At 38.5% G+C, this 27,728-nt stretch overlaps 1 long non-coding RNA gene across 1 annotated transcript in view; it reads right to left on the bottom strand.

Annotated features, from left to right (window-relative positions):
* LOC134509039 (uncharacterized) overlaps positions 1–26,246 on the bottom strand; it is a 46,742-nt gene extending 20,496 nt beyond the window's left edge. The window contains exon 1 of the long non-coding RNA XR_010069227.1: positions 26,014–26,246. This is a non-coding gene — a long non-coding RNA (uncharacterized LOC134509039). The remainder of the gene's footprint in view (positions 1–26,013) is intronic.
* Between the last annotated feature and the right edge of the window lie 1,482 nt (positions 26,247–27,728).

The following is a 27,728-nucleotide window of genomic DNA, read 5'->3' as shown; positions in this document are numbered from 1 at the left end:
CATTATGGTGAATCACTTTTGTTTCTAGCAATAGTTGCTACTGTCACTGCCTCTCTCAAAGGCACCCATGAAAACAAACTGCAAATCCAACATTTACCACCAAGTGGCCCACGCTGAACAACTCAGGCCTGAACTATCACTTCCGAGGTGTTTGGGAATGCCATTTTGGCTGAGCACCAGCTCTTTGACTGTGTTTGGAAGCTCAGTGGCTTTAAATATTTTTTTATGCTTTTGCTGGCATAATTACAGAGGATAAAACAGTGCTCATCACACCAGACTTGACCGCTAAATACCGGACACTTAAAACAAGATTGGCAAGTTACTTGGGCTAGCACAGAAACCTACGTTGATGACAAACACATTTGGGTTGTTGTTCTACACTGACTGCAGCACAATATTCAGCATCTGTATCTGAAAACAAACTACAGCTATTTAATTCTTTTGGACAAAAATAAAATTTGACTTATGAAAGTGCTGTATTAGCCTGCTGTATTCTTAACTGTGCTGATTTTCTTATAGAAAGGCCAAGAGTTTGTCAGTTCAGTATTTTTGTTTTGAAATTAGTGGATTTATGGACCATGCTAGGAATAAGGCTATTACTGAGGATCTTATACATTTAACTAAGGATGAACAGACTAGTTTCAAGGGCAAGCACTGAGCAAAAGAAGATATGTCAACATTTGCAGAATATTACCCAGGCACCTATTCTTCAATGCGACTGGAAAATGCTCAATATTTAATGGCATTGTAACATATTCACTTATTAAATATTTTGTTTTTCAAATCAGAATCAGTGTAATTCCATTCCATAAATGGAATGCAAATCTATTCTTTCATAAGCTGGAGGACAACATATAGGGAGAGGCATGAAAAGAATTTTTAGCAGGTTGTCAAATGGCTTTGCATACAGCGGTGCATATACTTACTGCAAGGTCTTCCCTAAGTCCAGAATCTATTTCATTACCATAATCCTCTTAATGTATATGTCATTAGTGTTATCTTTATTCTCTAATCTCTCAGAAGAACTGCAGTGACCCTCTGTGATCTCTGGGTTTGGGTTGCTTTGTTTGCTAAACTGCGCCAAAAATACTGCTAGTTACTACTATTAAAAGTCAACTTTTTCCAGCAGACACGGCAACCTCCACATTTCTAAGAACAGGAAAAGACAAAAATAATTCAAATAACTACTATCTGGCTGTAAACTAGTGAGCTCATATTGACAACCACTCCCAAATACCTCACAGGGGAAAAGGGATACTTTTCTTTAATATTTGGGGAATGCTTTGAAGGCCTTAATAATGGGCATTACACACACACGCAGAGTAGTTATGAAGGATTTTCATCTATTATAACTACTTTGTCATATAGATCTGTATTCGGTTACATTTAATTTCTAGCCTTCATGTAAAAAAACTGATTAAAGAAGGAAGAGCTGAACCCAATTCTGGAAACTTTGGGGGTTTTTTTGAAAATGGAATTATAAGCTTCCTGCAGGCATAGCAAGTGGATGTAAAGAACATTTTATAGAATTAAATTTAACACAAAAAGAGAAAAGAAACACGCTTCATGCAGCAAAAGAAAGAAAACTTTCTACTTATCCAGTGGACCAAGGCAAAAAACAATTGACAGTACAAGTTCCTCACCCAGCCTATACATCTCCATTAGGGACATATCTATGCAGCAATTTACAGGAAGACAAGAACTTGCTCTGCCTATATCCCAGTGAGCTCAAAGCTGCAAGACACCCTACCGCAGAACCCAACCTAAAATATCAACTTCACCAGAGTGCTTACTAGGTCCAGCCTGGGCCTATACTAACATGGTTTCTAGCTGGTTTGGAGCACAAGCAAAACGAGCTCCTGTCTGCCTGAGAATGACCAGCTGAGCGTAACCCAAGATTCAGAAAAGGTACCTCTCCTGCTGGAGAACTGCTTATGCCTCTTTGACATGGCACAGTAAACTAAGATGGTGAATTGTCAATGAACTGACCATCTTATTTGAAAAAGGCAATCAAGGAGCTGAAAGCAGCAGTCTGCATCACAATGATTATCACATTATTTGTATTAAAGTAAGGGAGCTACACATCCTTCAACAAATTAAACCACCCCCGTTTCCTCAGATGTCATTCTGCCCCATCAGCATGCTCGAGTGCAGGATTATAGTTAATCACAGAGAGATCATCTATCCCTGCCATCACCTTGCTGAACCTCTCAGCTCTTGGAGGAGAAACTATAGACCATAAAGGTGATATTAGTCAGGGTTCTTGCCAGTAAACACTAGATTTGGGAATATATATGTGATGTGCTTGAAAAAAAGGACAAAATGCACCTTAGGAATGTTTTTCCTTAGAAATAAAAATTGTATGAAACACAAAGCATAAGTTCTAATAATAATAAATGTGACTGCTGCCACCTACACACAAACGTGTACATGATACTTGGTACCGTCTGAATTAACCAGACCTTATCCCTGATCCCCTGTCCATCTGTGTCACCCAGATGGCAGAAAGCCAGTCCAGTCATCTCTATGTCACCCCTTCCCAGCACACCTGGTGAGCACAGAGGACATGCTGCAGACAGAGCTGAAGTGGCGGGCTCGCCAGGTCTTGTGAACTGCAGACCTTGATCAACAAGTCCACCACTGGGACTTGCAGTGGGGGCTGCCTATTTAGCTGAGAGCCCTACTGTTTCCACAGTGCGCTACCGTGTTAAAAGCAATTTGATCTGGCCAGTTGATTTGATCTGTGATTTTTAAGCCCCTTTGTGATGCTCTGGAATGACCTCTGGGCTAGGAAGAGTTAACCTGTAAAATAGCACTTCGTGAATTAAACCTGGCATAAGTTCACCGTGCTTTCCTTCTAGGGGATTAGATCTTTACTATGCAAATTCTGACTGTAGACAGGCAAATGGATATATTGGTATAAATCACACTTCAGCACTTACATTGCTAAGAACAGTAAGAGAATATAATACACCAAGCAGATTTATATTCTGTTGGGTAATCCTCTAGGCTTGCCCTTGCTGAAAACTCAGACCCAGTTTATGTCAGAAGCAGTCAATAATACAGAAAACTAATACATGGAATTGACTGAGTGTCAACTGCTTAATTCATGCAGGGAGAAGGTCACTTTTCTTTAGTAACCCCTCCTTCCTGAGAAGGTGCAATATTTTTGCAACAGGGGAGTAATAGAAATTTTGTGGTTTAGAGATACACATTATCTAGCTAAGCAAGCATTATAAAAGCAAAACAAAAACAATGGCAACAATTATCTGACAAGGCTGGCTTGCGTATGAAACAAGGTGAGGTGCCTCTCTGAACCTTGAATAGAAACATTATTTTTTCCTCCACACGAAGCCATCATCACTCCTTCACCAAAAGGAAGGTCACACCATCTTTCACAAAAGATTTGCCTGCTCGTAATTACTGCCTGCAGTGTACAGACAAATGCAATCTTTTAAAATGCTAACTGTGTTATACTTGTACCCGAGGGATCCAATGGTACAAATGTAATGTGGCCTAACCAGTTTGTCTTAGCAAGACCTTAGAGTGCTGATTTGAAACAGCTGAACTAAATCAACAGTTACCTTGAGCCAGAGGCCTTTGGAGAGCAATTAGAGTCAAAGCTTGGGTTTTGAACCCAATATGCCCTGTCAGTCTCAATGATTTGTGTTTGTTGTACTCAGCCTCATTTCCTGCGTGAAATACGAGGCTGTATAAAGAGGAAAAATTCCCAAGATTAAAAAATATTTGACCTCAGTGCATTTGTGAGCATGAAAGTACACATGTCTAAATGACCATTTTGGTTTGTAGTACAAAGTTCTATTGATGTTGGCAGGCTGAGCTTCCCTGTCTCAAAGCCACATGAATGGTTTCAAGTTTCAGCCAAAAAATGTTTTCCACATGCTTTAGTGTGGGCCAATTTACACAGCAGATTTTGCGGAGACTGTGGCCAAGTGCTTCATAAAGGGCTGCCTTCTTTGGGATCAGGGAAACCACAACAGACACATTGCTAATGCAATCTAATTATCTGCTCGAATATTTTTCCAGATGTATCCAATGTCTAAAAATACTGCAATAAAAAAGGTATTATTTGGCTCCTTGGACTGAAACAGTGGCATAAAGAACCTGCTTGTCTACAGGGAAAGTTATAACAATGTAATTCTGCAACTGCCTTTAAATCAGTCAGACAAAACCAAACACCCCAAAGGTAGGGTATTTGATGCCTCATGTTTGGAATTAGCCTCCCAAAGGAAAACATGAATAAAGGGGTGCTTTTTTGTCAAAAAGTGCATCTGGTTCTTACAAGCTAATTTCCTTCATTTGCAGATCACATTTTGATATTGGGTAGGTTGATCTAATACATAACAAAGCTTCTTTTCACTGAAATGAAATGAAAGACCAAGACTCCGGGCAGTGGTATGAGGATAGTTGTGTCATGAGTTATTTTTTGTTTTATTATTAAAGTTCACTACTTTAGTAGATCACTCAGTTCGAGACAAACGTAAAAAAAACAAAGGTGATTTGTCCCCCACCAGGTCTTCCTAGGTTGCCTACTTGCTGCCAGTGAGGACTGGTTTCTTTTCTCCCTGCTAGTGTGCCTAAAAATCACAAATTGGCATAGGTTATTCAAACAGGAACTGACAATTCAATAGATTTTTCTGTAATTCTATGTCTTGACCAAGGAATATAAATAAAAATACAGATGTCAGATTTTCTATAAGTATTAATAGCAGCTTGCATAACCTGCAATTCCAGAAGCACAGACCTATTTGTTCAAATGCTTTTACTTTTGTATTTCACAAAGGATTTAAATTAATGACTTTCATAAATGAGATCTGCCAATAACAAGATTTCTTAATCCCTAAAAGAGTATTTTATTTTAGGATATAATGAAAAGCCATGTTTAATTTTTTGTTTTAATATTTAACTTTTCCTCAATCTACCACCTATTGGGATGATGGCAAAGATGAAGCAGCAACTTGACATTTCCTTTCTGAATATTCTCAATCACAACCGCAAAAAAACCATAAGAACTACACCCCTAATTTCCACCAAGAACCGCTAGGATGAGCACTGGTGCCAAGGTAATGTGGCCTGTAACAGGCTGGAGCTAAAGCTGTGGCTGCTGAATCTGAACATAATATGAGAAGAATGCTGAAAACCACATGGGAGATAATGACCAAGCAGAATCTGCTTTGGTATTTTTGGCATTTCAATGCGGGTCTTGAATTATCTGAGCTATTTCCATGCAATGATCTTTGTCAGATGTGATTTACACGAGGCTGCGGTTATGTGTGTACCCTTAAATACATGCATCAGAGACAGCATTTGCCAGTCTTATGACTTGGCTTATCGGATAAGGAGTGGCAACTGTGGGATAGAGAGATCAGTCCAAAAACGTAGCTGCCTAGAGACGTTCCTAGTGGTTTAAATCACTGTTTGTATATTTAAAAAGGAAAACAAACTTCATCCCGCTGCCTGCCTTCTCTCACCACATTGACTTGCCACAGCTCAGCATGCTTACTTTTATTTTTATAGAGCAAATTTATGGCTTTGCAAAATAATTCCAAGAAGCTGAGAAACAAAGAATACAGAACCTACACTTCGCACAAATATTTGCAGTACAATGGCATATTAAATAATATAGAAGAAATTTTACTGGTTGTGTATAAGCACATTTGAATCCATCACCCCAACCCAAAGCAATTCAGCATTGTCACGTTATTAGTCAGTATTCAAAATATGAATGTTTTAAACAGATTACATGGGTTGCAAACATCTTCAGTCAGAAGTGATGATGAAGAATAACTGATTGAGAAAAAAAAAATATCTCTAACCCCCCCTAACTAAAATGAGGTTTCAAAAGTTCTGCTATGGATGCACTGCCTGGACAGCATATTTTAGAATTAAGTCAGCCATATTGTACACCCTAGCACTTTTTTTGTCCTGTTTTTCCCACACTAGGACCAACCTACCAAGGCAAACAGACAGTTCTGCAAGTAATATATATATTTCTATAACAAAGCTATACATGAGGCTTAAATCACACAGATTCAAGTGCCATGTGCATAAAAAGTTGAGAAAGATTCGTGTATTTCTTGTTTTTTTCTCTCCTGTGTATGAATATTATACCCATGTAAGAGTGTTACCATCTAAGAAACTTCTTAGGGGGCATCTCACCATGATATGTTTACGTAGTAAGGACAGACTACAAGATGTATTAAAGTGATGAGTATTCCTCGGTAGATAAGAAAACAGGAGCAATGCACAGGTTTTTGTGAAAAGACGTAACTATCAAGAAAGTAGCAACTATGATATAAGGTGTCCCAGTGTCCCAGGCCACTGAGGTCAGTTGAGTCTTCAAAAACATCAGAAAGCCTTGATTATAGACAGTATGAGATGAGCTCCCATCCTTCCAACATTTAGCAGACTATCCAAAAAGAACAAGTGACCTTGACATAGGCCCACTAAAGAATGTCATCTTACTATCACTTTCTAAAGTGATAAATCAACAAGGAGCTCAATATTGATACCTGCATTTTAAGTAACACGACATTATGCTGTATGTACCACATTGGTCTAAAGCGCTAGTTTTCAGCAATTTTCAAAAGTATGCAGGAGTACATTTTGCAATTATTCTACACTAGGCTTGCAACTTTCCAGCAAAATACTAAAAATGCTGAAAGCTAAGCTATCTAAAAAATGTTGTTTTCATTGCAGCTAAGCTTGGTTAGAGGTCACTGACCATAACCACATGTGAAGGGTGCTGTTTCCTGAGATCTGTTGAATAACCACGGACAAAAATTTCTCTCTAGACTGCCCCTGTCAAAATGACCCAGATTTTAAAAACACAATTATTTTAAGTGTTTAAACTAACCTAGACCATACTGATACAATAAGGAGGAGGAGTGACCTCACAGATAGTTATGCCGGCGGGTCCAGTAGTAAGGTTCATGGGGAGTAACCTCTTAACCTTTCAGTCTGCATCTTCTTCTTCTTTGTTACATGGCCTCATATCCTTTTCTTTTTCTTTCATGACTTGTTCTCCTCTTTGCAAAAAACATACCTGCCAGCCTTTCAAAGACAATACAGCTTTGCTGCTGCAAGCCATGGGTGAAATGAGAAATTCTCTCCGACGGTTTCATGAGAGAAGAAAGGGATGGAAAGAGGAAAGGACAATTGGGAGGTCTGAGGAGGCAACAAGGGCAAGTGGGATATCAGTCTGCTGAAACAATGGGGTAGCATCTCTATGGAAATTGCATGGCACAACCGAGACCTCTGACTATTGCCATAATGTAAACATTACCCTCTTGTTAATACTGTTGGCAATGATGAAATATCAGCTGTTTTTTAGTATCCTCTTTTTTACTCTCATCTTTTTATTGATATTTCTTTCTTGCTTGGTTTTTTTTTTGTTTTTGTTTTTGGTTGGTTTTTTGTTTTGTTGGGGGTTTTTTGGTTGGTTTTTTTTTTTTTTTTTTTTTAGGGGAGGAAGTTATCTCTCAGCTTCTCGTTATCTTTTCCTCCTTTGACCTTTCCCTTTACCATCTCCTTTCTCTCCGACTCTCTCTGCTCTTTTGCTTTCTCCCATTTCCAGAAGTTACACTCTTACTAAAGGCCAGTGAATTTTTACACAACCACAAGGAGCCAGCAAGCAAGAGCCACAAGGAAGGGTGCAGAATGCACAGTTCTGCCCTTATGTGCTATTACCAGATGAGGAAATAGATTTTCCATGCAATTGATGAAAAATCACTATTGCTTCTTTTGGAGAAAGGAAGATAGGCTGTTAAATGGTTTTTGGGGAGTTAGGTTTTGCTTTTCTCTCTAGACAAATAATATTTCTGCAAATCAAGATACAAGCTCTGGGCTGTCTGGTTAATTGCAAATTTTAATGAAACTGAGAAGTTCCGATATAGCACAATACCAGGAAGTTATGTCAGTACCACTGGGCATTAGCTAGTGCTGTGGGAAACCATTCACCTTTGTTCCTTTCTACAGAGAGTAACCCGTAAACAACAACTACCATACTCAAGTATGAGTTTGGTTTTTAAAATGAAAAGAAAAAAGAACAAAATTTGCTTTGGGAGATCAAGAAAAATAGAGAATAATTCTGAACAAAGTTGCAAAAAATTACATAGGATATAAAGTCAGTGAGTCTGTTAAATTTTCACACTAATTTTCCTGGAACTGCAAATGTTTCACCTTATGCTGCTATTTTTGTAGGTGCCACTGAACATAATATCTCAACCCACAAAAGTGCTTGCAAACAAATGGAGAAAATCTAAGAGCAAACATCATGTTAAATATCCCCATGCTGGTATCTTGTAGAATTTCCTCTCAGACAACAGGCTGACAGCCTCTTATTAGAAGAAGATTTGACATGATTCACACAGTTCTGGAAAACCTGTCAAAGAGGAAATGAACACTTTAAAGCACAACAGAGAACGGCAGAAAGATCTTCAGACTCTTCAAACTCTTTCTGAGGTAGCTCTTGCTGACACAGGCACTCATTTTCCATCTATACACAGACACTCACAACAAGCATCATAGAGGGGTTTGACCTTTGTCAGGCTGGGTTTTTTCTCCCCTCCCCCCATTTGAAGAAACCTAATCAAAGACAGTAATATATTTTGTGTCACAAGTAATTCATAGTAATAGTACATAACGATATTTGGAGAATATCTCTTACTCTGGAGAAAGTTACCAAGTTCACAGCATTTACTTGCATCTTAGCAGAGTACATTTGTCATTTCATTCAAGAGCAGGCCTATGGGTAATCATTTAATCAAAACCACTGCTGTGATTGCTACTAGTACAGAAAATTACAAAGCAGCAGCAGCTTCAAAGCCAGGATTACAAAGATTAAATAGGAGCTGCTTTTTGCTAAGTGTTGGGTAAGAATAAATTACAGTGTCCTTAAATTTGAAGGAAATTAGAGAGGGAGAATTATTCATTTGGCTTTACCAGTATTTCCTAATTTTCATTTCCTCTCTTCATACTTACAGTAAATTACAAAATTGAGAATTCATGAAGGACTACTTAGTAAGAAAGAGAGAGAGAGAGAAAGTCTGATTTTGATACATTGTCATACAAGAAGACACTTTGGCCTAACTTTACAACTTTTGTTTAAGTAATGAAGATGTTTTATTTTAGTGCTGATTTTTTTTCTTAATACTAAAAAGACGCTCCCCCATCATCCTTACAGTGCACTATAAGGACTGAAGTTGGAAAAAGTACAACTTTATGTATGTTCTTTTTAAAAGATACAGCACTGTACATAGTACATATATACATATTGGCAGCTCCAGGTGTAGCGGGGCAGGAGGATAAGAAACTGGGCAGGCTGTACTCCTGGCTCATAAACATGCTTACAGGGAAGTAAAGAAAACCTCAAAATAACTGCAAACAGTCTGTTTCATTTCAACAGACTAAGAACTTGATCTAATATCACATTCTTTTTGAAACAGAACACTTCAATACAATTAATACAACTATTTACCAAAATAACAGGCCTCATATTGATAAAGACACTTTAATTTACATTATCTCTTGGCATCATGTGTATTACCAAGTGATCTTAATACAGTCATCTCATTTCAGTGACCTTCCAATTACAGTGCCCAAAGTTTAGGAATGTAAAGGCAGGGACGTGATGGGACACTGAGGCAACAGGAAAGCGTCATACTTGAGGGCAGCAACACAAGGATGGAAGAGGAGGGTACTGCTGCACTACAGACATATTTTTTCAGCCATACTTTTCATGTTTAGGCTCCTTCTCCCAAAAGTCTGCTATCTGGCTACACGTAGCTCCTATGCTAGGGCTGGCTGAAACAGCTGTGATTGCAAAATATGTCTTATTACTCTTAGGTTTTTATATTAAAGCTAACACAAGTATGTAGCAGAACATCCAGGCTGGGTCTAAACATATGTTGAAATTTTACCTTTTATGATCACTGCTTCCTTTCCCTACACCTCATTTTTATCATCTTATTGAAATGTTTAGAGAGACAGATTTAAGAAAAGGAAAAAGCTATCTAGAAGCAGTGCTAAAGACAAAATGTGCAACGGAGAATCTTCCTAAGGCTTATTTTACACAAGAGACATACCTAGGTGTACTTTGTTACTAAACCCACCATAATGTAAATAAGCAGTAAAGAGCCTATGGCAGTTTTGGGAACTAGAAAAAACTAAACTAGTAACAGCACTTTCAGGCCTCAATAAGTATTTCAATACTTGAACTTCTATTGATAGTAAAATATTGAGAAAAAAACCCGACCAAACAACAGCTCTGTAGTCTTAATTCCCCGTAGTCTATCATCTACAATTCCTTAAGGGCAAAACAGTTACTGTGTCGAAAAAAAATCTTGAACCTTGTTTCATATAAAGACTATAAAGCCAGACTGCTCTATGCATTTCAGTAAATCCCAGTTTTCTTACAGCTTGTCCTACGTACCTAATTCTCAGGAACGAATTTCTGGTCTAAGTGGAATGTGACTTGCCTGACGACAATGAAATATTCATTCAGTGTACTTTACTTCAATACCCGCTAATTTCAGAGTAAGGCTCTTGCTTTAAATTCATTATTACATTTTCTTGTAACACACAAGTTCAAGTATGACTAGCTCAGGATTACACTAAAGAAGGAAGCCAGTGAATTTGCCTTTATCCTAAAACCCCATAAGGAGGCTTCAACATCAAAAGAAATGCCTAAGTTGATTTGATGCTTGTCATCAACATTTCTCCACAGGATCAAACTAATTTTAAGTGGGTTAAATAATACTGACCTCTAATACTCCTTAATCTTTTTGATTTTCCTCCTACACATTAAGGAGTTTACATATAAAGTAACATAAAATATGCCTGTATATAAGTCCATTTGTATTCTTAATTTTTAATAGCCAAGGGGAAAAGAAAATGCCATACAATAAGCCACTGGCGATAGGGTTTTTTTACTGTGGCTGTTTTCAGCACACAAATAATGGAGTTAAAAATAATTTACATCTAGAATTCTCATTTTAAAATGCTTATGAATTTACAGCTACAAAATCTCCACAAACTTGCTTAATATTCAGGTTGTAAGCAATGCTGCTTTATTGTTCCCTTACCCTAGCATAAAAGCATCAATTTAGATGATGCTATGTTGACACAATATGAAAAAATGCAATGGTGACCATGGTGCAACACATTTATCAATAGTAAGTATCCAATCAAGTATATCAAGAGGTGTTCTTTCTATATACGTTACCTATTTTGTGTGCTTAACATATTTTGTAATATGTTAAGTATACAAAGATATGCCAAGGTACTATTTACATATCAATTTGATTAACCTTTAATAGCTGTGGCATTCAACATTTCCCTTATTTAAAACAGCATGTCTGGCCTAGCTGGCTAGGGAAGACTTGAAAGCTTTGGGCATGTGAAATACTAGCCCCACTTTTAAACATTTGGAAATAGGTCCACTAACAACAGTGCTTCAAGAGTTGTAAACAGGTTCCTTTGCACTCTCTAAACCTTGCAGGAGCAATCTACTCAACTCAGTGCTGCAATATCAACAGCCTCTTAATTTCCAAAATCCCTGAATGGACAACCATCAGTGCAGCCTGAAAGCTGCCATCCTCCCTTCAATCAAATGGGTTTCTACCATTACGTGAGCCACCAAAGGTCGTGCCATAATTTAAGTAGACACTCTCTATTTGTCCCTCCTCCTAACAGCAACAGTTCTGCCCTGGGCTAAAGCCGCTGCTGTGAAAAGATGACAGGAAGTGCCACCACTCACTACCTCTTAGCACTGACTAAACACCTGGGAGGAGGCAGAAAGTTATATCGCACAATATAGATCCTCTCCATTCACTACAACATGCCCCCAAGAGTTTTATCTTCTCTAATATCTGACTTGTAAGGATACTGCATTTCCAGAAGGCTGAAGATTCACAAAAGTAGGTGCTGTTGGCTACAGTTTAGGTAACACTCATGAAGGGTTTTTTTCAGTTTCTGTATATATAGAAAGGAGAAAACTTTCTTGCTTCTCCAAAGAGTGATTTACCCTGTACCAATGAGAAAAAATCTTTAGAGAAGCAGAGTCCTGATCCAAAGTTCAGATGCTCAATTCTTGGTGCAAAAATTAAGTTGCCAACACACCATGAATAAATCAGATGGAGACCATCCTTCTGCAAGCTCACTAACAAATTCAGCTGTACCACTCTTTCACCTTTCCTTGGCAGATACCATGACTTCACTGTCCAGAAGAGTAACTTGTTGTTTACACCTAGGGATAACAATGGACTGCAAAAGCATTTTTGGGGCCAAGCTCCAAAGCTAGTCCATGTCTTTGTCCTGTTTTACTGTTCATACTGCCAAAAAGATAGGGAAAATATTAGTAAGTTTGAAGAAGAGTTAAAGGAAGACAAGTGTTATGATGGGAGGCTAAGAAGATCTCTCAGAATACGGACTGAGAAGTGTCTTGATCGCTGTGTGTAGGAGCTCACAAAAGGGGAAAATAATTGATGCTGGGAAGATTTTTAACCTTGCTGTCTATGGTGTAATAAGAATCAATGGCTGGATAGTGAAGTTAGATAAATCCAATTTTGAAATAATGCATAATTTTCTGACTGTGAGGCGAATTGAACAGAGAAACAGCTAACTATGAAAAGTCAACATCACTTGTAATGTTTTGAGATAAAATTAAATAACTTACCTAAAATGCCTTAATTTAGTTCTGGAAGAATTTTTACATTTAGAAAGTATAAATGAGACGACATGTAACTGTTGAATTCTTTGGCTATCCAACTGCTTTCCTAACCCAGGAACCACTGAGTCAAAGAATAAATCCTTCACACTCTTGTGAAAAACAGTTTTTCTTACACTTTCCTAATCATATCATCATCTTTTTCAATTGTTTAAAGTCTTGGATCTCTAATATTTTCCCAGGGAAAGAGCAAACCACATTGGTAGGTTGTTGCACACCATATATGACTTAGAAGAATTTTCCTCACCCTATTCAGTGTCTTTAGGAATAATCCACAGTGAAAGACACTGCCACAACACTCACTTATCAATACTAAACAATACTAAACAATCATTATTATCAAACTTTAAGTGGTCATCTGCAGCACCACAGGCTTACAATATTCCGGGTTGGGGTGGTTTTCTCTTCATTTTCCTCAGTCAGGGTAAAGGGAGCAAGCAGCATCTGCGAGACGGTACAAAAGATCCTTTTCAGAGATACTTGAATATCAGTGCTGCTTGTACCACAGAGTCAGCTTTGGGGTCAAAGGGGAATGTGTCCCATGTTACAAGAAACTTGTATGTCTCTCCCTTCCTTCGCAGCTGGGAGGATGGTCTGTCTCCTGGTATCTTCTGCGCCTACCTCACTTCCTTTTGCAGGGATCTCAGGCACTGACAACACGAAGGTGTCTCCCGCTCACTGTCAGTGACATGCAGGAAATGTGAGAAAAAACATGCACAGTGGCCCTTCCACTATTATGTAACCTGACAGAGATGGTGAGTCCGAAGCTGGGGCATTGCCTTCTGGAAGGGTTTTTTGTGTACAGGCACTGACTGACACCTTACTTCAGAAAAAAACCCAACATTGTGCTCTTTCGTAGTCTTTTGTGACCCTACAAGCTACTTCAGAAAGTCACAGATCAAGCCAGCAAAATGGATCTAGTATAAAGCAGAACCTGCCACAGAAATGCCACCATACATGTTGTATGAAGATGCTCAGCCCCAGTGTCGAGCTGAAGAGAGAAAGCAAAGGCTGAGCTATAAAGAAACACGAAGCCATGGAGGACTCCTGCACCTGATAAGCTCTGTATCATAACTATTTGTTTTGGCAAATGCCACGGCTATCACCAATATAATTTCATTTCCAAAGCAGTTAGACAAAAACTGTTAGGTCTACTTGCTGATGTAGCTTTTACATAATTACTATTAGTTAAGTTTAAAAATACCATAACTGAAATCTGGTCTCCATGGAAACAAAAGTTCAAATCCCAAATCCACTTGATGCTTCTGGCCAAAAAGAACTTAATCTCACTGAGTTTCCATTCTGCTTATTGTCTTTTGAGAAAGAAATTACAACATGAGGTCTCTCTACAGAGGAATTAAATACCCAAAGCAGCTTTCCCAAATGCAAATGCTTATGCCCATGTCCTCATTAAACTACTACTAAATTAATTACTCTTCCATTGAGCAGAACTGGTCTCTAGTCAGACTTTGAAAAGAGTTTACAATGAGCTGTAAAATGCTGCTTGTTTCTTCTAATCATTGATAAATTGATATCGATAAATACCACTTGTGCTCCTGTTGCATTTCAGTGACAGAAGGGTAATGGTTATATTAGTTTTCAAGGTTGTAATGAAGAACAAATACAAATATTAACTTGTGGTAAAGTCAGCATGACTAATTTCAAGAAGTAAACCATTCCATTGCATATTATGTTTTCTAATACAGGAATGAATTTATGGCCATTTTGGTACCAGCATGAAGAATCCATTCTGGTCCTTCATGTAACTCTTCTCCATTAAATAACTCATGTCTTTCATGTCTTTCATGGGCAATCATTTTTTGCACAAAGCTCTGACAGGCTCAGGAAATTTCTTCACAAATGGCCAAACTGGTTTGGTGCCTTTGTGAGCAACCTGTAAGACTGTAAACCCTTACGGCAATCCATCTATCTGATACTTCAATGCTCAAATACTCCAATAAAGTTGCATTGTTACTATCTTATATTCACAGGAGAGAAGGAAAATACAAACAAGCTTTCTGGGCTAAACTAAGTGCATTACATTCGCTTTGTGAAATTTCTGTTTCCTTAATATGACCTGAACAAGAAACACCGAGTTCAGAACACTCCAGCCGTGATGTCCTAGTTTGCCCAGTGGTAGTATCTATATATAATGGAAAATTAAAATAGTTTATAACCAAGTCTGGACCATTCCCCACTTCCTTTCAACCTGAGGACTTCACAGCAGCATCAAAAGAAAAAGCCCAGGCCTTCTCCCTCCAAGGCCGCTAATTGTAACTTCCACTAAAACATATCACTAAAGTGCAATGACCCATCTTGGCCCATACCAACATTGCTGTTATGCAAAAGCATTTACAAGAACAAATATAGAGTGAACGAACTTACAATGTGAACAAAAAATACTGCATAATTTTTTTCTTCAGACTCTGCATTAAGCCCATTGCAATGCACTGTCTAATTTGTTCAGCTTTGAATGCAATCTTATTCTACCAAACTGAATACTGTCACCAGATAGTTTATTCAAAACAGTGAAAGTGCATATGTTCAGAGAAGGAACTGATTCACTTTGCATTCTTCCGAAGGAAATTTTCTGTGTAACAGATAAAAACTTTCAAAATAATTGGAATACAATACGTAAGGTAGATATCCGCTGATGTTATTATTTACTTTGTGAAAGGACGTAATCATCATGATGTATCCCGTATGTGTCAGGTAACACCCTCCAGCTTTTGGTGACTGTAAAAAGGGAAGAGTTTTATTCAGCAATGCTGGTTTAAAAAATTACATAGGCACAAATTCTACATTCATTTGGCACCCAACCAAATGTGGAATAAGCAGTTTACTGCAGGAAACACAGATCTTCACTACTGCTGATCAACCCACAAGTAATTATGTGATGCCTGCCGCAACACTCTTTTGCTCCAAACCACACTGACAGCTCTCCTCATGACAAAGCAATAAACCTACAATGCTTAACAGGAACATGAGGTGTAGGAAGGCTGTCATGTCTGTTTACTATTTCAACACGACGCTTAGTTACAGACGCTTTTCTGAACCAGGTTGCATATCACATTCCCTGTCCTTAAACTTCTTTCCAATTCTGTCAGATGTTTGAGTAGTTTCAGAAAAACAGACTACATTTCTGCCTGTTCTTGCAGTGGGCATTGCTGGCTGGACTCTGAAAAAAAAAAAAAAAAAGAAAGAAAAGTAGATACAGGGAGTATTTTACCTTCTTCCCTCATTCCTCAAGCTCAGAGGTGTAGAAGCCTAGACACAAACCCATAACAGCTTTCCCTTGATTATTAACCACCACAAGGTGCAGGATAAGAGCAGGAATATTAGCAATTATGACCAAAAAGAGCAAAAAAAGGTACTCAAAAATGTCCTTGTGGTCAAGCAGAGACCTGAAACAGAGCTATTCAACAGGCTTCACAACGAGGCAAAGTCATTGATGTGAATAACCGCATTAAGAAGGCTTCCAGTACCTGAGCTAGGTCCAGTATCGCAGGGCACGGTACTGCTCAACCACACAGGCTCTCCTGTTCATAACTTGCAGACAAGTGTGTTCATTGTTACACTCTGAATTCTCAGAGCTGCACAACACTTCCTTTCACAGCTCCTTCTGACTTCACAGCAAACATGTGGCTAAAGACATAACAACTTTTTGAAACTGAAGCAGTTAGCCAAACAAACAGGAAAAGAATCAGGAGATTTAGGTCTCACTGTGACAAGCTATAAACATGAAGTTCCTTTCAAAAGCACCTCCAATCAGTGCTATTCGGCATAAAGGATTTCCTATTAAGTAATCTGCCAAGTTTTTGTTTACGGCATGTTGATGCCAGCTGCCAATCATTACTGGACATATGCCTCCCTGCATCACCAGCAAGCACATAAGTCAAAAAAAAAAAAAAAAAAAAGTGAACAAGTAAACAATTAGTTTATATAAACAGCATATTTGCAATTTTTTTTTCTGGAGAAGGGAAAGCCCATGCCATGTTTGTATATTCTCCAAAACCCCACATCAACCTCTTAAAGGGGCACATAACCATATCTTGAATCACAGGTTTCCAGTTTGAGATACGCAACTATAGCGGAAAGCAGGAAAGTATCATAGAACATCAAGGATTTCTTATAAATTCTATTGCTATATTTTCTTGTCATCTCTGGAGTAACAGAAAAAGAAATAGTTACCATTATGCCTCTTGCAAATTTCCAGTAGTCATTTTTATATGGTACAACTATGGTCATTACTGTTACCCATCCATCTTATAATTTCAACTAAATCGAGCAATGAAAATTTTATAGTGCATCCCTAATTGTGCACCAGACTGGAACTGTTCATACAAATTCCAAGCAATTATAAGGCTTTCTGGGAAACATTGGCAGCAAACACAGGATTAAATGCCTGTAACAGCAAGCCAGATGGGAAACACAGATAAAGAAAATCTCATGGAACTTGATTCTTTTTCCAAAACTCTGGTATTATTTAAATTAACCTGGGACTCAAACACACTCACAACAGATTCAAAACTAGGTCAGTTAGGTGTAATAACTAGATTGTAAGTATTCCAAATATTCCCTAAACACACACGCACCCCTCGAATTGGTGTTACGTGCTTTTTAAGAATGAACACAGATATAACAAGACAACCATGTATGCTATCTGTAAAGGTAAAAGATCATAATTCCATGTCTTAATGTCATAACACCAAAATATAATATTGTGTTTTTAAATGGATGATACTTTCTGCCTTCAGCATCACTAACGAAATGTAGTAGGAAGGGTTTTAATCCTTTGAACATAACAGAAAAAGACCTTGCAACACTTTCTGACTTCCTACAACACAGTATTGCTTCATCCTCAAATCACCGCATTCTGCAGCCTGCCAGACAGGGGAAGTCCTCTGGGTGGTGGTAGGGGGAGCCACAACTTGAACCTGGACTCAGGGAGGCAACTACCTGGCACAGGGGCTTCCATCATGTCATCTCTTCAGCCTATAGTGTTGGTGAGAAGAAAGGCTAGGGGTGAGTTGTCTGGGAAAGAGCCATTTTTTAAAGGCCTGAATGTAGCAAAACAGTTAATGTCACAGACTGTCACATCATGGTGAATGATTGTTTTTTAGTAATAAACTTTCAAAAGTATTTGAAGGCAAATACATGTTAGTGTACAGTTAAGAACAGATACCTCCCAGCATGTTAATCAGCCATCATTAATTTCCTGAACTAATTATGTGATACTCCTTATCATCCAGTTCTGGAATTAAACTAATCCCAAACCCCAGCATTACATAAATCTAAAAATAGAGGTAGATTTGGTGCCCTTCTACACTCACAGGCCTCCCTGGGAGCACAAAATGGCCACTAGGAGTGGGCTATTCCAGGCTGAATTCAGAAATAGCAATATGAATGTAATTTCACCTAATACTGCTTTTAGTATTAGAGTTCCTTTGCCCCTTTCTTTTATATTGACACAGGACTGTGACAAAGGGCTACGAACAGCATGGTCTTGATAGTGTCTTGCAGCAGCGGGATTTCAATTACAGAAATCACCAGCCAAAGAGATTCTCATGAATATGTTTTTTAAACTACTACCCATAGCAAATATCAGTAGGTTACCCACTATAAAATTGTCCAAATACCCTTAATTATTTGTAAGCACAGCTCTTCTTCAACTTTCCCATAGTTATTATAGGGGAGGACCTTGATTGGTTTACTTGTGAAGAGAAACAGAAAGTTGACATTTCCTCCAATGATCTTCTTCATACTGAGTCTGGAGTAAGCAGAGAATGGCTATCATTTCAAAAGATATTATATTCACAGAATCACAGAATGACTGAGATTGGAAGAGACTTTTTGAGATCATACTCCAACCCTCTTGCTCAAGCAGCATCACTTAGGGCAGGATGATGTCCATTCAGGTTTTGAATATCTCCATGGAAAGAAACTCCACAACATCTCTGGCAACCCGTGCCAACTTTTGATCACCCTCAAAGTAAAACGGTGTTTTCTTGTGTTCAGATGGAACTTTGTGTGTTTCAGTTTCTGCCTGGTGCCTCTTGTTTTGTCCGTGGACACTACTGAGAAAAGTCTGGCTCCCTCTTCTTCATTTTCTACCATCATTTATGCACACTGAGAAGATCCTCCTGAGCCTTCTGTTCTCCAGGCTGAATAGTCCCAGTTCTTTCTTAGCCTATTCCCATATTAGAGATGCTCCAGCCCTTTAATCAACTTTGCTGAGTCCAGTCCTGCACCGGACTCACTCCAGTAAATCCATATGTTGTAATGGGGAGCCCAGAACTAGACCCAGTATTCCACATGTGGCCTAACTATTACTGAGTAGAGGGGAAGGATCACCTTCTTTGACCTGTTGGCAATGCTCTGCCTAATGCAGCCCAGGAGGCTGCTGGCCCTTTTTGTTGAGATGGTGCATTGCCAGCTCATGGTCAGCTTGTTGTTCACTAGGACCCCCAAGTCCTTCTCTACAGAACTGCTCTCCACAGCCCACCCCTCAGTGTGTACAGGTGCCTGGGTTGTTAATCCTCTGGGGCAGGACTTTATATTTTCTTTTGTTGAACCATATGAGATTCCTCTCTGCCCAGTTCTCAAGCCCATCAAAGTCCTTCTGGATGGCAGCACATGCCCCTGGCATATCAGCCACTCCTCCCAGTTTTGTATTGTCTGCAAACTTGCTGAGCATGCACTCTGTCTCAGTGCAGAGTTCATTAATGAAGATGTTAAACAGTAATGGCTTTGGTATCATCCTCTGAGGCAAACCACTAATGACTGGCCTCCAACTGGACTTTGTGCCTCTGATCACAACCCTCTTGGACCACCAGCTTTCAATCTCGTTTGAAACGTTTTCAATCTACCTGCTTGTCCATTTATCTAACCTGTACCTTGTTAGCTTGTCCTCGAGAGTGCTATAGAAAACAGTGTCAAAGGCCTTACTAAAGTCAAGGGAAACAACAGCAACTTTTCTCTCCTCATCCACCAAGCTAGTCACCTCATTATAGAAGCCTATCAGATTAGTTAAGTGCAACTTTGCCTTCATAAGTACATGCTGACTTCTCCCGATCACATTTTTGTCCTTCATATGTTTGCAAATGTTTTCCAACAGTACAGTCTCTACCACCTTCCTAGGTACTGAGGTGATGCCCAGTGGCCTGCGGTTTCCCAGATCTTCCTTTTTTTAAGATGGGAGTGACATTTTTTTCTCTTCCAGATTTCAGAAACCTCTCCCAATTGCCGTAACCTTTCAAAGATAATCAAGAATGTCCTTGCAATGGCGTCAGCCAGCTACGTCAGTATTCACAGCTGCAACTCATCGAGTCCCACAGACTTATGTATGGTGATCTTGTTCAAGTGCTCTGTGCTGGTCCTCCTCCACTGATGGTAAGTCTGCCTTGCTCCAGACCTTCCCTTTGGTCTCAGGGGCCTGGGCTTCCTGAAGGCCTGTCTTAGCGGTGAGAAATGAGGTTAAAAAGGCATTGAATACCTCAGCAGCCTTTTCTGTGTCACTCTTCATCAGATTCCTTACACCATTCAGCAGTGGGCTTATGTTTTTCCCTAGTCTTCCTTTGGGAAGCTTGCTGTGAAAGCTACAGACACATCAACAACAACTGCAAAGAATTAGAATTTTGATTAAGGTCAGAGTTCCGCATACACAATTAAGAAAGTTAAAGTCATCCAAAAGTTAAAGACAAGATTACACAAAGCTTGGTACAAAGAGCTACAATGCTAATTGAAGGCTGTGTAAGAAATACAAATAGTGACTATTCAGAAACTTTTGAAAGAAATACACAGATTTGCATCTTTAGCAATTGTCTTCAAGGCATAATCTGGAAAAATAACTGTCCATTCATATAATACTAGTATTGTGGCTGTATTCTCCACTATTCTTAAAAAGAGAGCTAAATTCTGTCCCAGTTAGCACCAAACTGTTCTGGAATTCAATGAGGTTGCATCTGCTAGTTGAGATATGGGAAAATCTCATTACAATACACGTTTTATTTGGAGAAATTTCACCTATTTTCATAAAACTCAACAAACAACTTCTCTTCTTCCACTTAAGACTTGTGATTTTCCAGCTCTCAATTTCACATCCACCTTTTTTCCTCAGAACAGGCCATGTTTATGCTGCAGAGTGAGATCATTTCCTCAGTTCAATAATATCTTTACAAATCCAATTACGTGATCCAAAAGAACTGAAGTGACATCAGTTTTGTACTTAAAAAGTTCCCCTTTCATATTGTCCCAAACTAGTAGACTATTTATTTCATCTTGACAGTATCACAAGTTTTTTCAATACTGAGCAAAACAAGAAAACTAAGAACACTTGCAGTCTACTCTATCTGTTATCTTTTAATTCTTTGTGGTCCCAGTTAACAAACACCTCACCTTGACAGAATATTGCTGTAGCTTTCCTGAATTATCATCAGGGTGTGGAAAGGCATCCTTCAGACAGAGGACCCATTTCATTATCGTGTGCAGCTTGCTCATGTTAATAAGACAAATGAATCTGGCACTGCAAGATAAACACAGGTAAAAATCATAGAATCATTGAATGGTTTGGGTTGGAAGCGACATCCTCACCGAGGAGACCAGCTCCAGTGCAGATAAGTCTGTACTGGGGAAGGGAATCACGTCAAAAAAGGCCGGCAAAGGGGCTCGTTTTTTGAGCATGTTTCATATGAAAATTCCTGCATTAAGTGATCCAAAGAAGATAAGAGCATAAGCAGTAGCTTAAGTCCTACCCAGGGAATCATGTTTCTGCCAACATTGCATAACCCTTAATTATAATTTCAAGAGATTTTTCTCCCTGAATTAGATTAGAGTCTATTCAACCATATCCATCATCGACAGGGTGTTGCATCCAACCCCAAAATGTCACAAGGATTCAAGGTTAAGCTTCTTCTCCAAACGGGTTTCCTTTCCTGCAGATCCTGGAGAATATTTTCAATTGCTGAAGTGCTTTTCTGTTGGCAAGCCTGTCCTGAACATCTTTTTCTGCTATTACTGCTTCTGCCGGCTTTGAAATATAAGATGTTCTATATAACAGCCTGCAGCTATGCCAGAGACTGCTTCTCACTCTCTGATTTGCCATATGATTAGTACTCATTAGCAATGCTTAACTGTTCCAAAGGTGATGCTGTTCCCAACTTCATCTTTGAGATTTACTGCCATCCAGAATCATTCTGAGCTACATCCTGCACACATATAAGAGCTGATATAAAACGTCCCACTAATGTGAACACTGAGTCCCAAAGCTCCTAACGTTCAGAAAACTGAGACGGGGTGTTTTCCTTATCTGCGCCCTGTAAATTTGTTGAACAACAGAATTAAGGGGAGCAGGGTGTGTCATCCGTGTGGAGTCTTGTTTGTAAACTAAAGAAAGCAAAGTAGAAACAGATCATAGAGTGATAAGCTCTGGATATATATCCTCAATAAATTAAAAGTGTGGGACTAATATGGAAAATTTAAATTGATGCAGAAACATTGCATATCTCTTTAAAAGGATTAAAACACTAATAAAATGGTCTTTAACATTTTAGAGCTTTTACTGTGCCATGAACATGTCACTGATACAGTACTTTTCTAAAGGACACAGGGCAAAGGGCCACTTCATTTTAAGCTGCAAAATTACTTTCAAACAAGCTACAGATAAAGTTGCTGACTTACAAAAGCTTTTATCAGACTTATGATGGGTTTTACAGAAGTGGAACTCTATATGACCCATGTGATTTGTTTTCATTTACAAAGGTGGAGAGGCTTTGAATTTAAAAATGGAACTTTTTCTTCTTGTGCCAAATGTAAACAATTTAACATCCATTTCCCATCCAGAGATTTTAACAGTTCAAAAGACTTTATATGAATCTTATCTGTATTATATTTCCTGCTGATTGGCAGTGCCTCACGCTTCAAACTGAAAGCCAAAAATGTGTTGGCTCTGAACAGAGACAGGAAACAAATAACAAAGAAAACTGGGAAATAAACATAATGAGTAGTTATGAAGTGCTGAAAACTATACTTAGTGTTTGAGTTCTTGTTAGTTCTTGAGATTCAAATGCTGCCATATTGATTTATGTCTGGGAAGCCTTGTTTAGAAAAAAAGCATAAACAAAAGCCTTTGAGTATTTTGTCAACAAGAAAACATAGTTTATATTATCTTCAAAGCTCACATCTATTCCTGACTTGACTGATTCCGTGCTCCTTACTGTGGAGCACTTTGTTATTTCTGGGAGAGGTGCACATTGCACACAGTAATTACTGTTCCCAGGGGAAGTGCATGGATCTATTAGTCACAGTCAGTCAAACAATTCAACAAGACCAATACTCAGCTCAGTTGAAGAAACCTGTCCTAGGTGTCATCGTGTCTGGAAACAGAGCTGATGTTCTCTCCTACAGCAGACAATGCAGGTGTTGGAAAAAACTCAAAATTCATTGCCCCTAAAGAAATTTCTCTGGATTCTTCTTTGAAAGTCATACAATGCCAGGTAACTAAAAGAGGCAATTTCTCAACAACAACAAGAATTAAAAAAAAAAAAGGGATCTAGCAACTAGCCGTACATTGCAATTGAGCTTTGTATAATTTGTATAACCTAATAATAACTATCATGACTCAAATATGAAACAACGAAGACAACACAGTACAGCAATACTTCAAGGAAAATCCACATCTTGCTTCTTTTTAACCAGGGAGTTAACCAACCATAAAGAATGATTAGACTTAAAAAGGAGCAAGCCCTGCCCTGACAAGCCAACATTGCAAAGTCCTAAACAGGTGGGCAGATACAAAATCCTTACCAGTCTTGTACCCGGTATGTTCTATAGTACAGTGAAAGTCAATTCATTCCAATGCCTTTTCTGTATTACTGAGAGGTGTCTTTTCTTTCCTTCCAGTTATTTTTAAGATGTATGATCCAGGATTCTTACGTATCCTCTTTCAAAATTCCAGACATTGGTATTTTCCCATCTTCTTATTCTTCATATGCGAATGAACTGGATCAGATCCATATTATATTACTGATACCTTTTCCTCCGTCACACAACAGAGATTCCAAACTTCCAAATAGTCTTTTTTAAGTATACAGTGAAAAAGTAACAAAAAAGCGCTATGAAGTACCACATTCTCTCAGTCTGAAGGGTCACTATACAAGCACAGTCCCGACCTCACCCATCTTTTGTAGAACGTCAACTAACACTGGCCATGGACTCACAAAAATTTCTTTCACTACTCATGAATATTACTGCTTCCCGCAACACAGAGGAAATAGACTTTTCTGTCCTCATGACATCCTCATTAGCTTCACTACAGCCAAAAATGGTGTGATTACAAGCCATGAGATGTTTCAGAAGCTACAGTAATTCTTTTTCTATTTTTTCAGTACTCTTTTGCCCCTATCAGTTCAAAAAGCTTCACTTTGCTTTTACAGTACCTGCACTTTTTCTCTCCCAGTCCTGTCAATCTAATCCAATAATTGCCTTCACAATTTCAAATTATCAGCCAACCTGAGTTTGCATCTGGCTAAGTAGAAGTCCAGTTGTCCCTTTTTGAAATAAATCTATCAGGCTTTGTACAAGGTGGAAAGGAGGAAGAGTTCTTCTTCAGCTGTAAAAAGTCCCATACCATTGATCAATGTTTTACTTTCACCAAATACTGTTGTTTCCTGGACTTGGTCTTTAACTGGAGCAAGGCTGAGGCTGGTAGAGCTTTCATTCTCCAGGCAGCTAGACAGACTATTTCTTTGAGAAATTATAAAAATCCATTTGCAAACACAAACAGCACGTAAAATGTTAAGGCATCAGTACAAACAGGGTCAAGGACTGTCATTGCCCCAGCACAAAAACTGCAGAACTAGCACAAAGACAGCAACAATACTCTACACCCAGAAGGAGGTGATAAGCAGAAAGCCCATGGACGGGAAGGCATGTAGCAGAAGACAGGTCTCTCCCTTCAAATGGCCTCCTTTCTGCCATGTGCTTTGATGCAGGAAAATGTGGGAAGGTATTGGGTGTTTTCTGGTGGACAATGGTGCCAGTCCTTAATACAGTTGCTCTCCCAGTCACACAGAGTACCACTAAGGATCAGGAAGGATTAGAGTACCACCAAGGATTCAGTCATCCTTCCCAAAGCAAGCTTTCTCTTTGTAATGTCCTTCAGCCTTCAGCAAGAAAGGAAAAATATACCAGCCCAAATGCTTACTGGCTGTTAAGTATTTACCATGTAAAGGTCTTGTCATAATGGTTACATTTAATTCTTTGCTGAACAGGTCTCAAGCAGCTTTCATATGTAAATTATAGTTAAATCCTACAATTCTAGCTATATCAATGGATATCTCGTGACATAATAGAAAAGGATATGATTGGCAAGAACAGGGAGAGACATGCAGATAAGCATCTTCTGTAAGGGTCCTTTCCTTTTTTTCAGACGTACTTCTCAACTTGAATTTAGAGTGGTTTGTGTGCTTAAATATTTGTACAAGTTATATCACTGTACTTGTACCAGGGAACTTGAAATGGTCTCCCACCACAACCACTACCATCATACTCCTACCTCCAGCAGGGACACTGGTTTTATCACTAGAATAGGAATTCTACAAAGGCAGAACTGCACAGGTGTCACCCACTTTCATGCCTATAGAATTGCTTCTACTGTAGGAATTTTTCACTTATAAATACACATATCTATTTATTCATTTCACGTTGAACCAAAACAGTTGTACTCATCTTAGCTTTAGACATATGGGGATACGGCACTCATTGAAGAGACAGAGTGTTTAATTACATTAGGGGATGCATAAGTTTAGAAATATACATTAAAAATATATTCAAGGTATCAGTAACTAATCAACAATATTTGCTGGAAAACAAAAAATCCAGTTCAGTCAATACAGAACTGTTCAACTCATTACAAATTTCCGCACTGTAACAGTTCATGAGGTTTTATATAGTGTCCTGTGCACCGAGAACAGTGTCCACGTAAATATCAGGCCTATTCACTACTTAAAATCAGCAACACGTTTTCCATAGAAACGCGCGCTGAATAAGCTCTGGAATTTCTGTTTGGTCTCAAGGTTTTCAACATTTTGTTAGATTACACCTGTTAAATTTCTCAATCACCACTTTCATCTCCAGGTTCTGCTGGAGAATTGTGAACCACAATTCACAACTGACATCTTCACAGACCAGTGCAGTCCTTAGCTCTCTAAGAGAAGAAAAAAGCTGTGTTTCTGCAACACAACACCGAAGGTCTACACATCTCTTACCTTGTCTCCTAGGATTCTCAGGCCAGGGTGAACTTTTTCCAAACAACACCGACTGCTACTTAAATTCAGGAGAGCTTGAACTCAGTTTAAAGATACAATAAACAGCAAATAACTGTTTTGTTCCACGTGTTCCTCTTGCAGAGGCCTTTTACTGTGGAATATGACACTGTCTGTAATTACATTATGTACTGGTAGTTGTTTGTTTTAGCTTAAGAAAACTCTCTCCTTTTTACTGCACACATTTCATTTCAGAAAGTCATGTCATTTTCAATTTTCCTATATTAGAAATTTTTACACTTTGGGGGGAAAAGTCATACCCTCAGTCTCTGCTTTATTTCAGAGAGAATCAGAAGTTTTCAACTCAATAAGCAGAAACCCAAAGGTAAAAAACAGTTGCCGTAATAATGTTTTTGAACAGACTAGCATGTTCATAGTAAGAAAGCTCTGAGTGACCTAACCTCTATCACTGAACTTTAGACAATTATGTACTCTCCTGATCTGTCCAGTAAACAGAGATTCAGCCAGATAAACTGTTGTAGTTACAAAGCAAAAACACTCATGCAATGATTCCGAAGAATTACTCGACTAGAGACCAGCAAATAATTTCTCATTTTGACCCCATAATTTGAAATGTGAATTTTAAAATGTCAGTGTTCAGTTCCCATATTTCTAACAGAAATACGATCTTTGACATTTTAAAATCCTGCAATAAACAATAGAGTATATCTGATTCTCATAGTTAAAGTGCTTAGTTTAAAAACGTGCTATTAGCTTACAACAAATAACAGGTTCACAACCCAAATAAACTAGCAGAGTTTCAAACAAACACTACACTTCACAACAGAGCTTCTCCTCCTCTTATGAGTCCAACTTCATCAAATGAAAAATGTCAAGTCACTGTGATCTTTTACATTGACAACATGTGTACACTGATTATAAAACTTCAACATGTGGTTCTTACAATCATTCCACAATTCTGAATTGTTTACAAGTTCTATTAAAAATCTAAGTTGGAATCATCTTAGAAACAAGATTCAGATTATTTTTCTCTGAATTTCTCCACTCTAATTCTTTTATTGGCAAGATACCCACTTTAACCATCTTCAATGACAGGCAAGACTTAACTATCCACATTCATTCCAGTAGTTAAACTACTTCCTTTTGCTGTGTCCCAAAATTATGGGGGCAAGCATACGCCTCAGCACTGTGCTGCACACTGCCCATATCATATAAATGAAAATACATAAATTCTGCTTCAATATCACACCTCAACTTCATCACTGGAGAATACAAACTTAGCACATCACTCTACTTGCATTCTTTATTAGGATATAAGAAGAGCAAATACACTAAAAAAGAATGACCATCTTTCTGCAGTCAAATCTCTAATAAATGGGCTCTTCCTGGATTTTTCACTTTTTTGTGCCTAAGTATAATCCAGGCCGTTATATTAAAGAAATGCAAAGATCTTCTATGAAGAAACTAAATACTTTTTCTGACATTAATGTTCTCAGGTAGATCTGTCCATCTTTTTTAAGGCTACACTGGAAGAGATCTTGTTATGGTTAAAAGCTCAAGACAGCTCATGTGCCTCTTTTGTTCTTCATAGAACAGAATGTCAAGAGGATCTTGTTGCTTGTTAATTTAATATTCTGGGGACCGTCTTCTAGGAGGACATGGTAGTTCTCATGGGACTCAGTAACTTGAATACACTC

The sequence above is a fragment of the Chroicocephalus ridibundus genome, chromosome Z, assembly GCF_963924245.1.
Source record: "Chroicocephalus ridibundus chromosome Z, bChrRid1.1, whole genome shotgun sequence".
Classification (NCBI taxonomy): Eukaryota; Metazoa; Chordata; class Aves; order Charadriiformes; family Laridae; genus Chroicocephalus; species Chroicocephalus ridibundus.
Note: the sequence above shows the minus strand (reverse complement) of the source record. Positions and strands in the feature narration are given on the sequence as shown.